At 39.7% G+C, this 16,384-nt stretch overlaps 1 protein-coding gene across 3 annotated transcripts in view; it reads left to right on the top strand.

Moving 5' to 3' along the window:
- NIM1K (NIM1 serine/threonine protein kinase) overlaps positions 1 to 16,384 on the top strand; it is a 64,050-nt gene that overhangs the window by 20,962 nt on the left and 26,704 nt on the right. Inside the window, exon 1 of one of the 3 annotated variants that reach the window (XM_073236603.1) lies at positions 11,029 to 11,236. The exons of the other annotated variants lie outside the window; for them this stretch is intronic. The gene's annotated coding sequence lies outside the window, so the exon portion shown is untranslated. Of the gene's footprint in view, positions 1 to 11,028; positions 11,237 to 16,384 lie in introns of those variants that run through there. 3 annotated transcript variants of the gene reach the window in all.

Raw genomic sequence — 16,384 nt, 5'->3', positions numbered from 1 at the left:
GGTATGAAAATTAAACTAAAAAAGATCAACAGGAACAACACACACACATTTATTTTAATATAAGTTTTACGTGACATTGGGACCTTTATAAGGAAATGAAGACCCAGTGAAACAGTTAGAACTGAGTCTTTTATGCTAGGTTTGATGAAGAGTGGACAGTCGTGGAGGAATATGGTAGGTTGCGGAGCGCGGTGTCTCCCTTATCTGTGGTTCACTTCCTGTGGTTTCCATCAACAACTCCCTAGAAGCAGACGCTTCTCCTTCTGACATAACATTAAAGGTCAGTAGTAGCCTAATGTCACATCACAATGCCTATCATTCACCTCACTTCATCTCATTACATAAACATTTTATCACAAGAAGAAGGGGGAGCATAGTGTAAGGTATTTTGAGAGGAGAAAGCCCCCATTCATATAACTTTTATTAATTGTATATTGTTATAATTGTTCTATTTTAGTATTATTGTTAAGCTCTTGTTGTACCTAATTAATAAACTATCATAGTATAAAGTTATGTGTGTATAAAGGTATGTGCTTATAGGAAAAAGCAATACATACAGTGTTCAGTGCTACCCATGGTTTCAAGCATCCACTGGGGCTCTTAGAATGTATCCTCTCTGGATAAGGGGCAATAACTGTATGAAGTAAGTATAGTAAATTTGGGGAAACTGAGTCAGGCATGTTTGTTAGCATTCTTTTTGACATTCCTTTGCCTTTGGAGGTGAGGATGGTCCTTTCTTCCAGGTGTAGGGAGGGCACCTCTAACCTGAGGGTTTTATAACACATTTTGAAGAAGAAGGGTGAGGGGGAAAGGAAGTGAGTGTGATCTTCTTGCTGAAAACATTCAGCATACCAAGATACCATATTTGGGGAAGCATATCCTGAACCCCATTGGGCCCTAGGAAGCAGGGTGAGTGACAGCAGAGGAGATGAGAAATGAGCTAGAAATAAAACCAAGCATCAGAACTTGAAGAGCTTTCTAGACCACACAGTGGAGATTGAATTCTATCCTACAGTCATTTTAATGAAGGATTTTTAAGCAGGGCAGTAATAGCTAAATTTTAGAAAGACCCTGCAGGTGGTTTCCTGGAGAATAAAACTGAACTGGGCAAGACAGGAAGTAGTAAGTCCTGTTAGAAGGATGGTTCAGCCAACCAGGTACTGGGTGGGATTAAGACCTTCAGAGGCCATCACTCCTCATCATCCCCCACATGTAATTCAGAACTTAAGCAAAGCTAACCATAAAAGAAATCTAATAAAACCCAAGTTCTGGTTTTTCTTGTGAGGACTGCTTAGATGCATTGAAAAAATATGTCAAATATCAAGCTGATTTAGATTTTGATTACATCCTGTCTTGTGCCCTTGGTCTCTGGTGCCCTAGAGCATATGTGTCTGTACTCATTGTGGAATCCAGCCCTGGCCAGCAGGGGCGTGGTCACATGATGGGTAAAAGGATTGGGGTGCAGAGAGTGGCTCAACAGGCCTGGGTGAGGGGGAAACTGAAGCATGGGGTGGCACCTGATTTCTGTCTTAGCTGACCCTTTAAACTTTCACTATTCATCATTTCTAACATTTATTAGAGGCCCCTGCCAGACAGGCACGCCTCCAACATCTGCTCCCCCTGCAGAGTCCTGCCATCCTTCTATCCTTTGCACTTAGTCCAGGGTTCAGTGGGTATTTTTAAATATGCTCATCTGAGAGCCCCAAAGCAAATCCCTCATAGATGTGAAATTCCTCAAGTCCAGATTCAGCTGCCAGATCCCCTTACTTACTCTGGGACTGTGGCTGTGCAACAAAAGGAGAAGATGCAGCCTGATGGAGACACTGCTTTATCCCAGTGTGATGCAGAATTAACCCACTCCCAGCACCCAAATCTGGGAACAAGGCCCCAAGCAGCAGCTAAATATATCTTTGGGATTGTTCCTGAATATTCTGAAGCATCAAGGACTCAGTTAGGAAGATAATTTTCCCCATGAGCCTGAGCCTAGTGTTCATTATCTTTTTCTTCAGGACTCCCAAAGCCCTAAATTCAAGAGAAACAAATAAAAATAAATTTAGAGTGTAGACCAGGTTATTCTCAAATAGAGCTTTAGCTCCCTCTCTGTGTGCTTGCAGGTCCAGTGTAGGATATGGGCACCCATAAGTGCCATTTATTTTCATCCAGTATTTCAGCATCCATTCTGCTTTGGAGTATTTCTGTAGTCAATTGGTAACTATGTCACCATTTTAACTATTTGACTTACATTGTGCCAGATTTCATTTCTAAGTTATCCTATTTCTGGAGTCAGCACTTTGGAAAACCCCAGCTTTGGAGGCTAGACCCGACCATGTCAGGTGGATGGGCCAGTTTATGACATCAGGGATGACTCACTTTTACATACGTGGTCATCAGAGTCAGGTCATATTCCCCAGGTATCAGTGGAGAGAAATGTATCCTTTTAGCCCTCATACCAAGAAAATCTCTGTTGTAATGGTAAATAGTCAACAAAGCATAGAGAAGCTCTCAGGGTAAACCGAGAGAGCTCGAGGTGTCCTCCTCACCACCATTTCACCTCCCTCTGTCCTGTCTGTCAACGCCGGTGCTGGTGCACCCAGAACTTCTCCTGCACTTTGCAGCTGTCTTCCCTTATAGATGCATAGATCTCCACTTAAATGAAAAGTGACTTTTACCATAAAGCTCTCTTTTCACGAGGGAACATGAAAAGATTCAGAAGTATGCATCTCAGCCCACACTCCCCCCACCCCTGTATTAGTCTAGTGCCAATTTTAGGAATGGCACATAACTGTAGGGATAGGAGGTGGGTGGGGCAGCAACCATGAGGTTCCTGGAACAGTTCAGCAATGCCTAGTCTCTAGAGCGCAGGGTTTCCTCATGAGCTGCCCTGTGAGATGAGAGATGTTCATTATCTATTTTTATTTGCCTCCTTGGGGAAATTTTTCAGCTAGAAATACCGGGTCATTTAGTAAGCACCATGAACAGTGAGTAATTCTCAGAACTGGCTCTGGAAGTCTCCCGGCTCCCTGGTGGGCAACACTTAAGCTGCCTCTCCTACGTGGTGTAATCACTTCTTCAGTCAGCCCCCAAATGGTTCCGCTCTGGGGAAGAAAGCATCTCTAATCACATGTGCCTTTCTCTTCCTCAGTCACGTAGGTCTGTGCAGAAGTCTGTACCCTGTAGTTCTGGAGCAGTAAGGACGCAGCCAGACACAGGCAGGCCCTTCCTGTCCTTTCAGAGAGCAAGCTATTTTGCTTTTCCAAGCCAGGCAGGGCTGTGTGATCTCTGACGTCATGACTCATGTTCTTTAATGGATTTATGTCATTATTCACTAGGCTGCCTTCAGAAGGAAGGCCAGTTTGATTTTGATGTATTTTCTTTTCATATAAAGTCCAGAATGACTGCTTATGCATGTATGATTTTTGAATTTGCTGCCTCCCAAGAGGTTTTTCTGTTTCCCATCAAGATGACTATCTGTTTAATTAAAAAAAGCAACATAATCTCTGATCCTGGTATAAACCTAGGAAGAAATGTAAATACCTTTGGTTACCATTTCTTTCCTGAGTGCATTTTAAATGTAAAGATGCTGTGTCTTATATGGACTACTGTGCTCTTTTCTGAAGCCCTTAGGAACGGTTTTCTGTGACGTGAGTTGAGGGAATGTCCCTTAAGAAAGCTGGGTGGGGAGTTTGCCCCTGACTGGCCCTAAGCCAGCCTCTTGTGAATTTGGAGTTTTGTGACAACAGGAGAAGGAAAAGCCACAGCAGCAGAGACATGAGGTGCACTGGCCATGGAGACACAAGGGCTGCTTTCTTTCTTCCCTCTGGGATGCAGGACTGGAGTTTACATGGGAATGATGTCTCCAGATCAATGCCTTTCAGATCGGTTTGACACCTTTCAGTAATGCAGTAAAGAAAGGTATCCAAGATTAGGTAGAAAGACGAGGAAATGCTGGCACTTAATGAAGGAAGGCTTCTGGAGGAGTGAGCAAGTCCAGAGTATCTTGGGCACCAGGGACCAGTTAAGTGACTTCTCTGGGCCTCGGTCCCCTGATCCCTAAGTGAAGAGGTGGGAGGAGTATAGTGCAGAAGTGTCTTCCATTTCTAACAGTCCATGACTATGTGATTCTTTGTTCTAGCCATTTTTTGGACAGTTTCAGCAAAGACCAGTGGGCAAGACCTAAATAAATCTGAATGGGGAGATAGTTGTTAAGACTGTGGAAGGGAATGGAAGATATGGGCAGAGATGTGAATACAGAAAGGAAGGATGAATGGTCTGGAATTGGAGGTTATATTTAATCCAAAAAATATGATCAGGGTAATAGGGAAAAGCTTTGGAAGCAGCTGGCGAGGTAGTTTACATTGAGTGAATATTTTCTAGTATAATATTTTAATTCCTTTATTTTAAGTTCATTTTAATAGCTTTATTGAAATATAATTGAAATAACATACAAAATTTAGTCATTTAAAGTATATAATTCAATGGCTTTGAGTGTATTCACAGAGTTGTGCATACATCACCACAAGAAGCCAGAGACAAACTCCCCACCCAGCTTTCATAAGGGACATTCCCTCAACTCACCTCACAGAAAACCGTTCCTAAGGGCTTCAGAAAAGAGCACAGTAGTCCATATAAGACACAGCATCTTTACATTTAGAATGCACTCAGGAAAGAAATGGTAACAAAAATTATTTACATTTCTTCCAACGTTTATACCAGGATCAGAGATTAAGTTGCTTTTTTTAATCAAACAGATAGTCATCTTGATGGGAAACAGAAAAACCTCTTGGGAGGCAGCAAATTCAAAAATCATATGTGTATAAGCAGTCATTCTGGACTTTATATGAAAAGAAAATACATCAAAATCAAACTGGCCTTCCTTCTGAAGGCAGCCTAGTGAATAATGACGTAAATCCATTAAAGAACACGAATCAATTTTTGAATATTCTCATTACTCTGAGGAGAAATATTGCACTGCTTAGCCAACATTCCCAGTTCTTCCCCCCAAACCCTAGTCAACCATCAATCTACTTTCTGTTTCTTTAGATTTGCCTGTTCTGAGCATTTCATATAAATGGAGTCATACTTAATATGGTCCTTAGTGACTGCTTTCTGTCACTTAGCCTAATGTTTTCAGTGTCATAGCATATATCATCAGTACTTCATTTATTTTAATTGATGAATAAGATTCCATTATATGGATATACCATATTTTATTTATGCATTCATCAGTTGATGGATAGCTGGGTTGTTTCTTCCTTTTAGCTATTATGAATTATGCTGCTATGAACATTCATATACAGGTTTTTGTGTGGACATATGTTTTCATTTCTCTTAGGTACATTTCTAGGAGTGGAATTGCTGAGTTATGTGGCAATTATATTCAATTGTTTTTAAAATTGACAGATTGTTCTTCAATGTGCTGCACCATTTTACATTACCACCAGTGGTATAGGAGGGTTCTAGTATCTCCACATCCTCACTAACACTTGTTATACTCTGTCTTCTTGATTCTATGCTTTGAACTGTGTCTCACTGTGGTTTTGCATTCCCTTATGGCTATTATGTTGAGTAACTTTTCATGTGCTTATTGGCCATTTGTACATCTTCTTTGCAGAAATGTCTGTTCAGATCTTTGCCCATTTTTTATTTGGGTCACTTATCTTTTTATTATTGAGGTGTTTTATTTATACATCCCAGATATAAGTCTCTTATCATATATATAATTTGCAAATCTTTCTCCCCATTCTGTATGTTGTCTTTTTATTTTCTTGATAGTTCCTTTGAAGCAAAAAGATTTTTAAATTGATAATGTCCAATTTATCTATTTTTCTTTTGTTACTTATACTTTTGACGTTACATCTAAGAAATTATTGCCTAGACCAAGGTCATGACAATTCATGTCTATGTCTTCTTCTAAGAGCTTTGTACGTTTAGCTCTGACATTTGAGTCTTTGATGCATTTTGAGTTAACTTTGTTTATGGTGTGAGGTAGAGATCTAACTTCATTCTTCTGCCTGTGGATAGCCCTTTATTTTTTAACTATATATTTCTACTTATTGTCTGAGTGGTTGGTCTAAGGCATAAAATATACATTTAAACTTATCAGAACCTAGTTAAGATTTACACAAACTTAATTCCATGAGAACTAGAGACTTTATTCCTTTATAGCTCCATTTCTTCCTCCCCTTATTGTAGTATTATTTTTATCATTGTTTTATCACTATATAATAAAAGTTCAGCAACATATTATAATTATTGCTTTATATAATTTTAATGTCTCTTAAGGAAGTTGAGAGAAGAAAGGATAGTAAATATAAGTAGACTCAGGAGTTATTTTAAGACCCTTGAGTGCAGAAACACTCTCTACTCATCATCACATTCCCTGCAACTAGAACAGTGTTCATCATCTAGTAGGGGCTCACTTAATATATAAATGAACAAATATTGATCTCCATTCAGTTAATAAATGAACTCCCAGACCGAGAGCCCCAGTAAGATGTGGAGATGATAATGAAGAGATTAAAGGAATAAGATTATGTGAGTTGTGGTGATGTTGGAAGAGAGATAGTAAAGTGAAAGCATCTTTCTCAATGTCTTATGTGTCTGATGCCATGTATTAAGTCCTAGACATAAAAAAATTACTTCGTTGTTGTCAAAACATTCTGGAAATAATTGTATAGCCCACTGTAGTGATTAAGATGCCTGAGACTGGAGCCCTTCAGCCTGGGATTGCAGCCAGTTGGATCGAGTTGCCTGACGTCTCTGTGCTGATTTAAGCTTTCATCAATTTTCTGTAAAATTGAGATATTAGAACCTGCCTCCCAGAGTTCTTGTAAGGATTACATGCCTAATACACATAAAGCACCTAGAAGAGTGCCTACCACATAGTATATAATATATGAGCTAACAATTATTATTGATATAATTATTATTAAGCAAAGACCAGCACAGTTAGTTAATTGAGATTATGTAGTATATTTCAATAAATTTTCAGATTTCCCATTTCCATACTACCTAGCTACTTAGGCATCTTCTCAATAGCAGCTATTTGTGTATATATATCTACCTATTTACTTTACAGCTCGAGTCATTAAGAGGTAACAACTCTTTTCTTATGTATGTTTATTTCATTTTATTGACAAAAGGCTGTTTTCTACTTCGAAAAACTAGCTTGCCTCCAGAGGTTACCAGAAGAGAGAGGAGCCCCCTGGGTGGGTAATTTACAGGGCAGGACAGCAGGTGCCTTTTTTTTTCAAATTAGGTTGACATGAATGGATTCTTGCCCAAGACGTCCAACCTGTGGCAGATTGATGGGCTCGGGAATCGAGAGGTGCCAAAGGCGATGCTGCTAATGTGAATGTAGGAGCCACTCAAAACACCAGTTAAAGATTGTTCCTCATGGGTTTTATCATGAAAAAGAGCAGCATCATGAAAGATTCTTTTTGAGGCTTAAAAAAAATCTTTAGATTTAAAGGATACAGTAGAAAGGTTGAATGTTGATTTCCATCACTGAATGCAAGAACCTACTCCTCACACCCAATCCAAGTGCTCCCAGTTGGACTGTTTGGACCCCTGAAATACAATTTAGTCATACAATTAAGATTTGTCTTACTGCAGGTTCCTTCCATCAATTTTCTTAGTAGAAATACAGAATGTACCTCAAACACTGAGCACTGGTACCTGATGCTCCTACCTCAGCAGCAGATCGCCTGTGGTAAGTCACGCACACATAGTGAGTGTCCAGGACTTTGGGTTCTCAGGGAACTTATCACATGGAGAGAGATTTGACAGCACACAATAGGTGCTTAATAAATGCTTAGTAAATGAATGAATGATGGTGGTGATGGTGAACTGAAAATAAATTGATCGTTTTGATTTTTTTACCCTGAATAATCCCAGGCAAGTTATGTAACTGGATCATTCCATGCCTCAGTTTCCATGTCTTTAAAGTAATATTAATGAAAATATAATTGGTGATTTTGGGAGTAAAACAGAACTATATTAATTTAAATAGTTACACTGAAGAATCCTGCTGCCCCACTCACCTACAGTAAGGGGCAGAGAAGCAATCCGAAAACCAGGCTGTACAGTCGCTCAGCCCAGGCTTACTCTGCTCGTTAGGAGAATGAGCATTCACTGGTACTGGCCTGTGGTTCCTTCCAGAAGTGATACTAACAGCTAAAACAAATAGCAAAGCAAAAACTGACTACCCAGAGTAAGAGGAAGAAATAACTCATGTAAGTAGGATGGTCACATTATATACCATCCGAACAAGCACAATTTTGAGAATAAAAAAGTAGCTAATATTAACTACACTGGGAAACACTTGGACAGCCTTAGGCAATCCAGAATGTCCAGTCGGCCTAGGTCTATGCCATGCCCAGAAGCAGTCGCAAGCATGCAGGATTAATTCAACCTTTTTTATCTAACTAAAATTGTTTCCTTCCTGGCCCCATCCTTTATCTGTGATAAAACTCCTCCCAAGTCCTCTTAAGCTCTAGTAAAACACTTGGACCTCACTTCACCTTCATTTCCTAGCTACAGCATCTATAGTCCTCATAATAAAATAATTAACATTACTGAGGCAACTAAGAATGAGGCATATGCCTTCTGCTCCAGTTGGTAAAATTCCAGCCATGTTTTTAGCTAATTTACTTATGTGACTGTTCTACAGTTAACCCTTCCATATTTTGTCTTATTCTCTATGAGTCTGGATGTAAAATTCTCCTGAATTTGCTGACATAATACATTTTATTCCTACTAGCAGATCTTGTTACCTTTCCTTCTTCCCATACATTAAATTTTCCCTATAACCAGCACTGCCTGCTCAAGAGGCACAGAGTGTAAACATCTCAGCTGGCTGTACCCATTAGAATGGCCATGTGTTAATGGTGGATAAGAGCCAGGTCTTTTATATATTTGTTAAAATATTTAATTGTGCATTTATTATATGCCAGATACTGTTTAGAGTCCTGGATATATAGTTTGGTCTGTGATCTGTCAACTGGTTTTCTTCATGGTATCTTTTGATATCCAGAAGTTTTTATTCTGATGAAGTACAGTTTATTTATTTTTTTTCCCCCTTTTAGTGTTCATGCTTTTTGTATCCAGTCCAAAGACTTGCCCTATTTCAAGGTCCTGGAGATATTCTCCTATGCATACTTCTAGAAACTTTATGGTCCTAAGTTTTATGTCTAAGCCAATGACCATCTCAAATTAAGTTTTGTGTAAGGCATAGGATAAAGATCAAGGCTTAACTTTTATTTAGACAGACATCCAGTTGATCCAGCACTATTTGTTAAGAAAAAACTTCCCTTTCCCCACTGAATTGGTGGGGTGCCTTGGTGGAAAACCAATTGACCATATATGTGTCGATCCATTTCTGGACTCTTTATTTTGATCTTTTGGTCTATCCTTACACACTGTCTTGATTAGTGTAGCTGTTATGAGTATAGTCTAAAGAAGTCAAACACGATCGCTGCCCTTAAGGAGCTTACAATCTGATGAGAGAGACAGCCTGATATAGAAGTCATAATTGTACAAAGAGGTGGAGAAAATCACAGCGCTAGCCACAGATGTTGGAAGTATAAAAGAGAACTCCACCTGGTTTGGGGTGGGTGGGTAAGGAAGCTTCCTGAAAGTTTAGGGTGGGAGGTAACAACTAAAATGATCCTTAAGAGAACAGTAGGAGTTTGCAACAGGTAGGGGGAGCAGGCTTGGTGCCCTCAAGTAAGAGTGAGGAGACCAGTGCAGCCGGCGTGGCGGGAGGGGATGACGTCAGAGAGGTGGGGGCCACATCAGGCAGGGCCTCGGAGGCCTAAGGGTCTTGGCTTTTACTCCGAGTGAGAAAAGGAGCCATCAAAGGGTTTTGGGTAGAGAAGTGACACGATCTGACATCTTTTAGAAGGATCATCCTGGATGTTCTGTTTGAAACAGACCGTGCTGGGGTTTGGCAGGAGGCAGGTAAGGACAGAAGCTGAGACCAGCTGTAGAGACTGTAACTGTAATCCAGTCAAAACCCAGTGCTGGCTTGAGCTCAGTGGTAATAGTGGGATGATTGTGATCTGGGTAATAATGGGATAAAGCAGATGTATTTTACAGGTAGAGCCTATAGGATTTGCTGATGGACTAAACGTGAGATGTAAGATAAAAGAAGGAGTCGAGGGCTTGGGCTTCAGCTGGAAGGATGGACTGTGAGAGGAGCAAGTCTGAAGAAGAAAATCAGAACTTGGTTTTTTCCTACTTTAAAGTAAATATGAGAAGCTGCTACAAAAAATTTCCCCTACAGAGGAATGAGGCGGAGGACACAGGCATAGACTAAGTCATCCTGCGAGTTGTCAAGGCCACGGGGAGCCTCACTGTCCTCGCTGATGGGGGCATGTGGGGAATGGACATGCTGCCCTGCACATGGGCCCTGCCCTTAAGGAGGGTTGTGTTCATTCACACAAATGAAATGGAGAAACATAAATTCAAAGATCAGATTATGGGATACAGAAACGATGCATGATAGTAGTGTCAGTGTGGTCAGGAGAAGGACATGGGAAAGCACCATCTTCACATCTTCAAGCCATTTTTGAGAAGAAAAGGGCAAAATTGTGGGGATGAGCAGGAGCAACTCAGCACACAGATATTCTAGGCCTAACTAGAAGAGTAGTTGGATGGATTAAAAGACTGGTTCCCAGTATATAGTAGGCACTTGATGAAGGACAGCTAACTATTTATTATATTGTAGGAATCGATGGAGATAGAACTATGTGTAAAACCCTCCTCCTGAGTCTAGCCCCCCCACCATGTCAACACCTACTCCTTTACTCCTTTGACACCCTTTCTCCTTGCCTGCGTTGTCTTCTAATACTTCTATTAGAAAACCTTCAAATCTGGGTTTCTAAGTGGTTTGTGGCAGGAAAAGGATTGGGCAATAATATTTCAGCATGTCGATATCGGCTCATGGGTTTTTAATGTCATTCATGTGAATACTGCCAAGGTCCAGAAGGGGGCGATGTGACACTTGGACTTCAGAGGGTTTTGTTTTCTTCTTTTTTCTCCCCACAGAGGTTTTAGAATTCATCCAAAATAGAGCATCTCAGGTCACAGCTGGAATGACCTATAGACATCAAGGGCTACAGTGCTTTCACTCGCCAGGAAAGGCACTGCAGCCTGGAGCGGGGAAAGGATTTGCTCAAGGTCATACAGGCGTTTAGTGGGAGAGTCAAGGCCCCGACCTCGTTCTGCCCCTAAGGTCAGTGCTTATTCCATGAACCATTTAGTTGTTTGATTTGGGAGAATCTCCCTCAAAAGCAGAGTTCCTCAAACTTGTGCCATAACTCTACCCATAACTTTTAATGAAATAAAATTCTCCCAACTCCCTGAATAGATGAACCTGCAATTATTTTATTATGGATAAATATAAACAAAAATTCTGCATTAAAGATACTGAAAAATGTACAAACATGAAACTCCATTTAAATCCTTTTGCCTTATAGCTTATATACAACTATAAAGCATAACAAATCTTACCAAGTTAAATAAATATAAAGAAAACTTCAAACCAGTTAAATTTAGATTAACAAAATTACTTGAAAGATACGGGAAGTATTGTGTTGTTGAAATTAGTTATTCATAAATGAATAACGTAAGTATGGTGCTTACTAAACCAGTTACACACTTATTCATATCACCTTAGTTCCTTTCATATGACCAACCCTCAATAAATATTTATGAATTTGCTTTGTATGAAGATATAAATAATTTGAAATATTTTGAGATAAGAGAAGACCAAAATCTGAGGTCTCTGCAGTTGTTACTCTGTCAAGCTGAACTTTCTATCATCCCTCTATCAGCTATTTATTTATCTGTATCATCTACCTATCTCTCTATCATCTATCTATACATTTTAATTTTTAAGTAATTATACATGTTATAAGACATTCAAACAATACCGAAACATATGCAGTAAAAAATGAAACAAGTTCACTTTATAAACATCATGAACATTGTATAATATTAGGTCCATATAAATATTAGGTCGCTGTAACAAAGGTCAGCAACAGAGTCTTAAACAAGGCAGACTCTTATTCGTCTCACATCACAGCCACCAAGCTGCGACCCAGGCCGATGCTATGATGCGCGTGGTGGGGCCCAGGCTCCCCCCCCCTCGCGCTGCACCATCCTCAGCTCCTGGTCTCCTTCTCGGTCGTAGATGGCTGTTTCCGTTTACACCACCATGGCCGTATTCCAGCCAGCACGAAGAAGGGAAGAAAGAGGAGAAGGAGGGCATTCTTCTTTTCTTTTAAGGGCACTATCTGCAAGTTGCATTTATCACTTTTGCTCACAACCCATGACTCAGACATATGGCCAAACCTAAATAGAAGGGTGACTAGGAAATACATCAGTTGGACCGCAGTGTGTCCAGATAAAACATCTATGTAATAGAAATAGTGATTTTCAAAGCTGGCTGCACAACAGAACCGTTTGGGAAACTTAAACACAAACATACAAGAAGCATGCCCTCCCCAGAACCAATTTAATCAGAATCTTTGGAGGCAGGGTCTGGGCCTCTGAATCTTAAAAAAGCTCTGTGATGATTTTGATCCAGGTCAGGGCTGAGAACCACTGCTAGGGAAGAAGGAACAGATAGAGTGGGGATAACTAGCAGCCTCTACCACACCCCCTTTCACTGCTTCCACTTCTGTACCACCCACTCCCCCTCACTGCCCTGGCTGAATTGTCATCCACTAGTTCAATCTGTATTTTTCCAGGCTTTTTTCTATGAATCTACAGACAAACACATACATACATATGGACATTTCCTCACACCCAGTGGTGATTCCACAATCTCTGTACAGCTGGGACCTGGGATAGTAATACAACTGGAAAAGGGGTGAGTGTCTGTGTTTGTTTGCAAGGCACTCTACATTAATTTAAGAAAATATGAATCATCTATTTCAAAGAATGGGGGAATCTGGTAGAGAGTTAGCGGTGGTAGGAGAGCTAAAGCCTACCCAAGCCACCTCTTGCATCAGTCCCTGCAAACATCATCTATTGAATTACTTATCTTTTGCCAGTGGTTTGAAATACCATCTCTATTACATTTTAATTTCCATGTCTATAAAGATCTTTAAAAAAAAATCTCTCTTCTGTTAATTCAGATTGCTATTGCATGCTGACACTTGTTCACTTTGTTATATGTACAATAACTTCTCTCCTGACCTCTGTTCTCTCCACTGCTGGGTACATTATTTATAATTCTCAGATGTGTTGCTTATGCTATGTGAGATACAGCAAGTTCTCAATAAAGACTTCAAATCCATGTGAGCTTTTTATGATAGTATATGTAGAAGCTTTTCTTCTGCAACACTGTTCTCCCCTTCCATGCCCACAGCCCTCCAGCCTCCTGCCACGGGAGGCTTCTTGAGTTCTGCTCAAATAGAAAAGGAGGATGCTTTTCTAACGCCCCTTAAGGCCATCACCCACTTGTTCCCTGCTTGTTAGTGAACACACTACAGGAGAATTGGAGAAAGTCATAAAGCAGCAAAAGAACAGTTTCTGCTTTGACTTGCAAAAATGTTTAATCCCCTAAAAATAAACCCTGAGCTGCAAATAGGCCTGAGTGTTCCAATACTGTGTTTCCTAAATTAATTTACTCCTGAGGAAATGAATAATACATTTTGTTTTCTGCACAGGACCACCTGCGTGTGATTCAGTTCATGATTCCATTCTGTATCTTAATGCCATTCCTTAGTTATTTGGAAACAGGCATACTCCCTCAGAGAAGATGGGAAGGTACATGATTTGGAAACAAAATTTAAGGAGATTAAAATCTTTATGGGGAAGGTCCTCAAGTTTCTGCAATGTCCTGATTGGAACATGACTCCATCCTCTTCCTCATATGTTTGAGTTTCCTGGTTTCACAAGTTGTAAGGTTTACTTAAACAGTCTCCACCCTCCTAGACCGAACAGCCAAGACATCAAGGGCAACTTCCTTAACTTCAGCGGGCCTTAGTTTTGTTTATTCTAAATCTGTGAAAAGGGAATGACAATACCTTACCTCACAAGGGGGTCATGTGATGTAATTCATTCATCTATCCCTTCATTTGGCACCATTGCCCGTTGTAACATACCTCACTTTTTTTTTCTGAAAAGATGTTATTTTGATACAACCTGTAAAGAATGTCTGTTGTTTTCATATTGTAGAGGAAACTTCGAGAATAGAAACATCTGCTACCAGCTCTAAGAATGTCACTAATGCTTTAGAAAGTCATCACTCTTTAGATTCAAACACCAATGGGGAGAAAAGAGTAGCTAATTATCTCCCTCTCCTGACTTTTCCACAATTTTACTAAATCATCCTTAGGAAAGCTAATGGCTGGGATGTCACGTCATTTTGCCAGAATCTGGTAAGGGCGGTAATCCCAGCCATCTGAATCCAGTGGAACTATAAAAAACATGACCTTTCATTGCCCTTCTCCTCTTTCTGAAGCTCAAGGGCTGTTGGCCCCATAGGCCTGCCATTCCTGCCATTTTTAAATTATAAATGTTATATCTTTGATCTCATAAACTTTAACAATCTTTTTTTAATTGCACTTAGAAAATTTTAAGCAGATAGAAAAATGGTGCAAAGAATGTTCTAAACCCCCATGTGCTCATCATCAAGCTTCAAAAGCAATCAATTCATAGTAAATCTTATTTCATTTAAATTCCCATCATTCCCTCCACTTTTGATTATTTTGAAGCAGGTTCCAGATATCATCTCATCTAACAGTCATTTTTAAAGACTAATGCTTGATCCCATTTAAAACTTAATTCAGACTTTTTAAGCATTTTAAACTGTGCTTATAATTTTTCATTTCCTTTTAAAACACTTAATTAGATTAATAAAAAACTTCCAAAATACCAACAATTTTTATAAATATAATGACTTAAACTATAAACAGGGTAAACTTTAAGTTCTTTTAAATACATTCCAATGCTATTTATAAACAATAGAATTTCAGCTTAAAACCACAAGTCTAAATTAATTATTCAATTCTTTATTTAAAATTAGAGTCACAAAACTTTCTGTTACTTTATTCTGACAAATTTTCTTCCCAAGTATATAAAATACCAGTTTTGTACAGATTCATCAAAACAAAATATTAATACTATGGGATCTGAGTCTCCCAAACATTTCTGTTAAAAGATACTTAATTACTAAGAAATTTCTTTGTCATCCTAGATGTCAGAGGTGGGCAGCTCTCACCGCATTGGCTCTATCTGTGGATTAAACTCAACCAATCTGTTTTCTGTTTCATTACATACTGAATTGTTTTAATAATTTTCCTCTTGGGACCCAAATTCTTTTTTTTTTTTATTAAGATGTCATTGATATACAATCTTATGAAGGTTTCACATGAACAACATTGTGGTTTCAACATTCACCCATATTATCAAGTTTGGGGCCCAAATTCTTACAGATGACAGTTGAGCAGTCAAATAGATTTGTCTAACTCTGAAGTCAGAGTCATAAAAAAAAATGTCAGTGACAAAAAGGTATTCTGTGAGAATAAATTAATTGATGGTTAAATAAACTCAGAGAACACTGAACTAAGCAAACAGATTTTCTGTTTGTGAGAGTGTTATAAATACCACAAGACTGTCAGTACTAATGCAAATACCTAAGAGTGGAATAACATGCACTGTTCCTAGGAGTGTTTGTCTGGGCATCTAGGGACTGCCCTCCTTTTTTTTTTTTCTAATGATGTTCCTATAACCTAGAATAGAGTCTGCAAAATGGCAATGTTAAGGTCAAAAACTGGCCTGATAGTTCAGTTTCATTTAGCCACACAGTGTTTTGCAAATATTTAACCCACCATTTAAAAATTGAGACTGTCCACCCCAAATTTCTTGATGTCCAGTTGCTTTTAAGGAATTAAAAGGCCTGGCAAAAGTGAGCCTGCATTCTGGCATGGCTACCCTGGCTGAAGCTGAGTGTAAGCTGCTGCCTCAGGCCGGGTGTGAGCATGGCCCTGAGCCCTGTAGAAGAGCAGCGCAGCCTACCTAGGCACCTGAGCCTGTGACGCCTGGGGGAGCCTCAAGTGTAGGAGAACTCCGTGTGGGAGTTGCTGATGTAACAAGCTCACCAGACTGGGTGGACTGGCCATGGATGGTGTGTAAGTGGAATGGTGGAGACCTCAGCCGAGTGGCTGGGAAAGTGGCCTGTGAAGTCAAGCAGGACGAAGGTAGCATCAAGGGTCAGCACAGTCATTCATCTCTAGGCACAAATTCACACTGATTTTCCACTGGCTTCAAAATTTCCCGCTTCTCCCCATGGAGATCTTGACATGCTGGGAAATAAAGAACTAAAGCCAAAAATGAAGACAGTGCAAATGATTTTAAATGGCAAAACGGA

This window comes from Manis javanica, chromosome 1 (assembly GCF_040802235.1).
Source record: "Manis javanica isolate MJ-LG chromosome 1, MJ_LKY, whole genome shotgun sequence".
Taxonomy (NCBI): domain Eukaryota; kingdom Metazoa; phylum Chordata; class Mammalia; order Pholidota; family Manidae; genus Manis; species Manis javanica.
The sequence above is the reverse complement of the archived record's forward strand: the minus strand, read 5'-3'. Positions and strand labels throughout refer to the sequence as shown.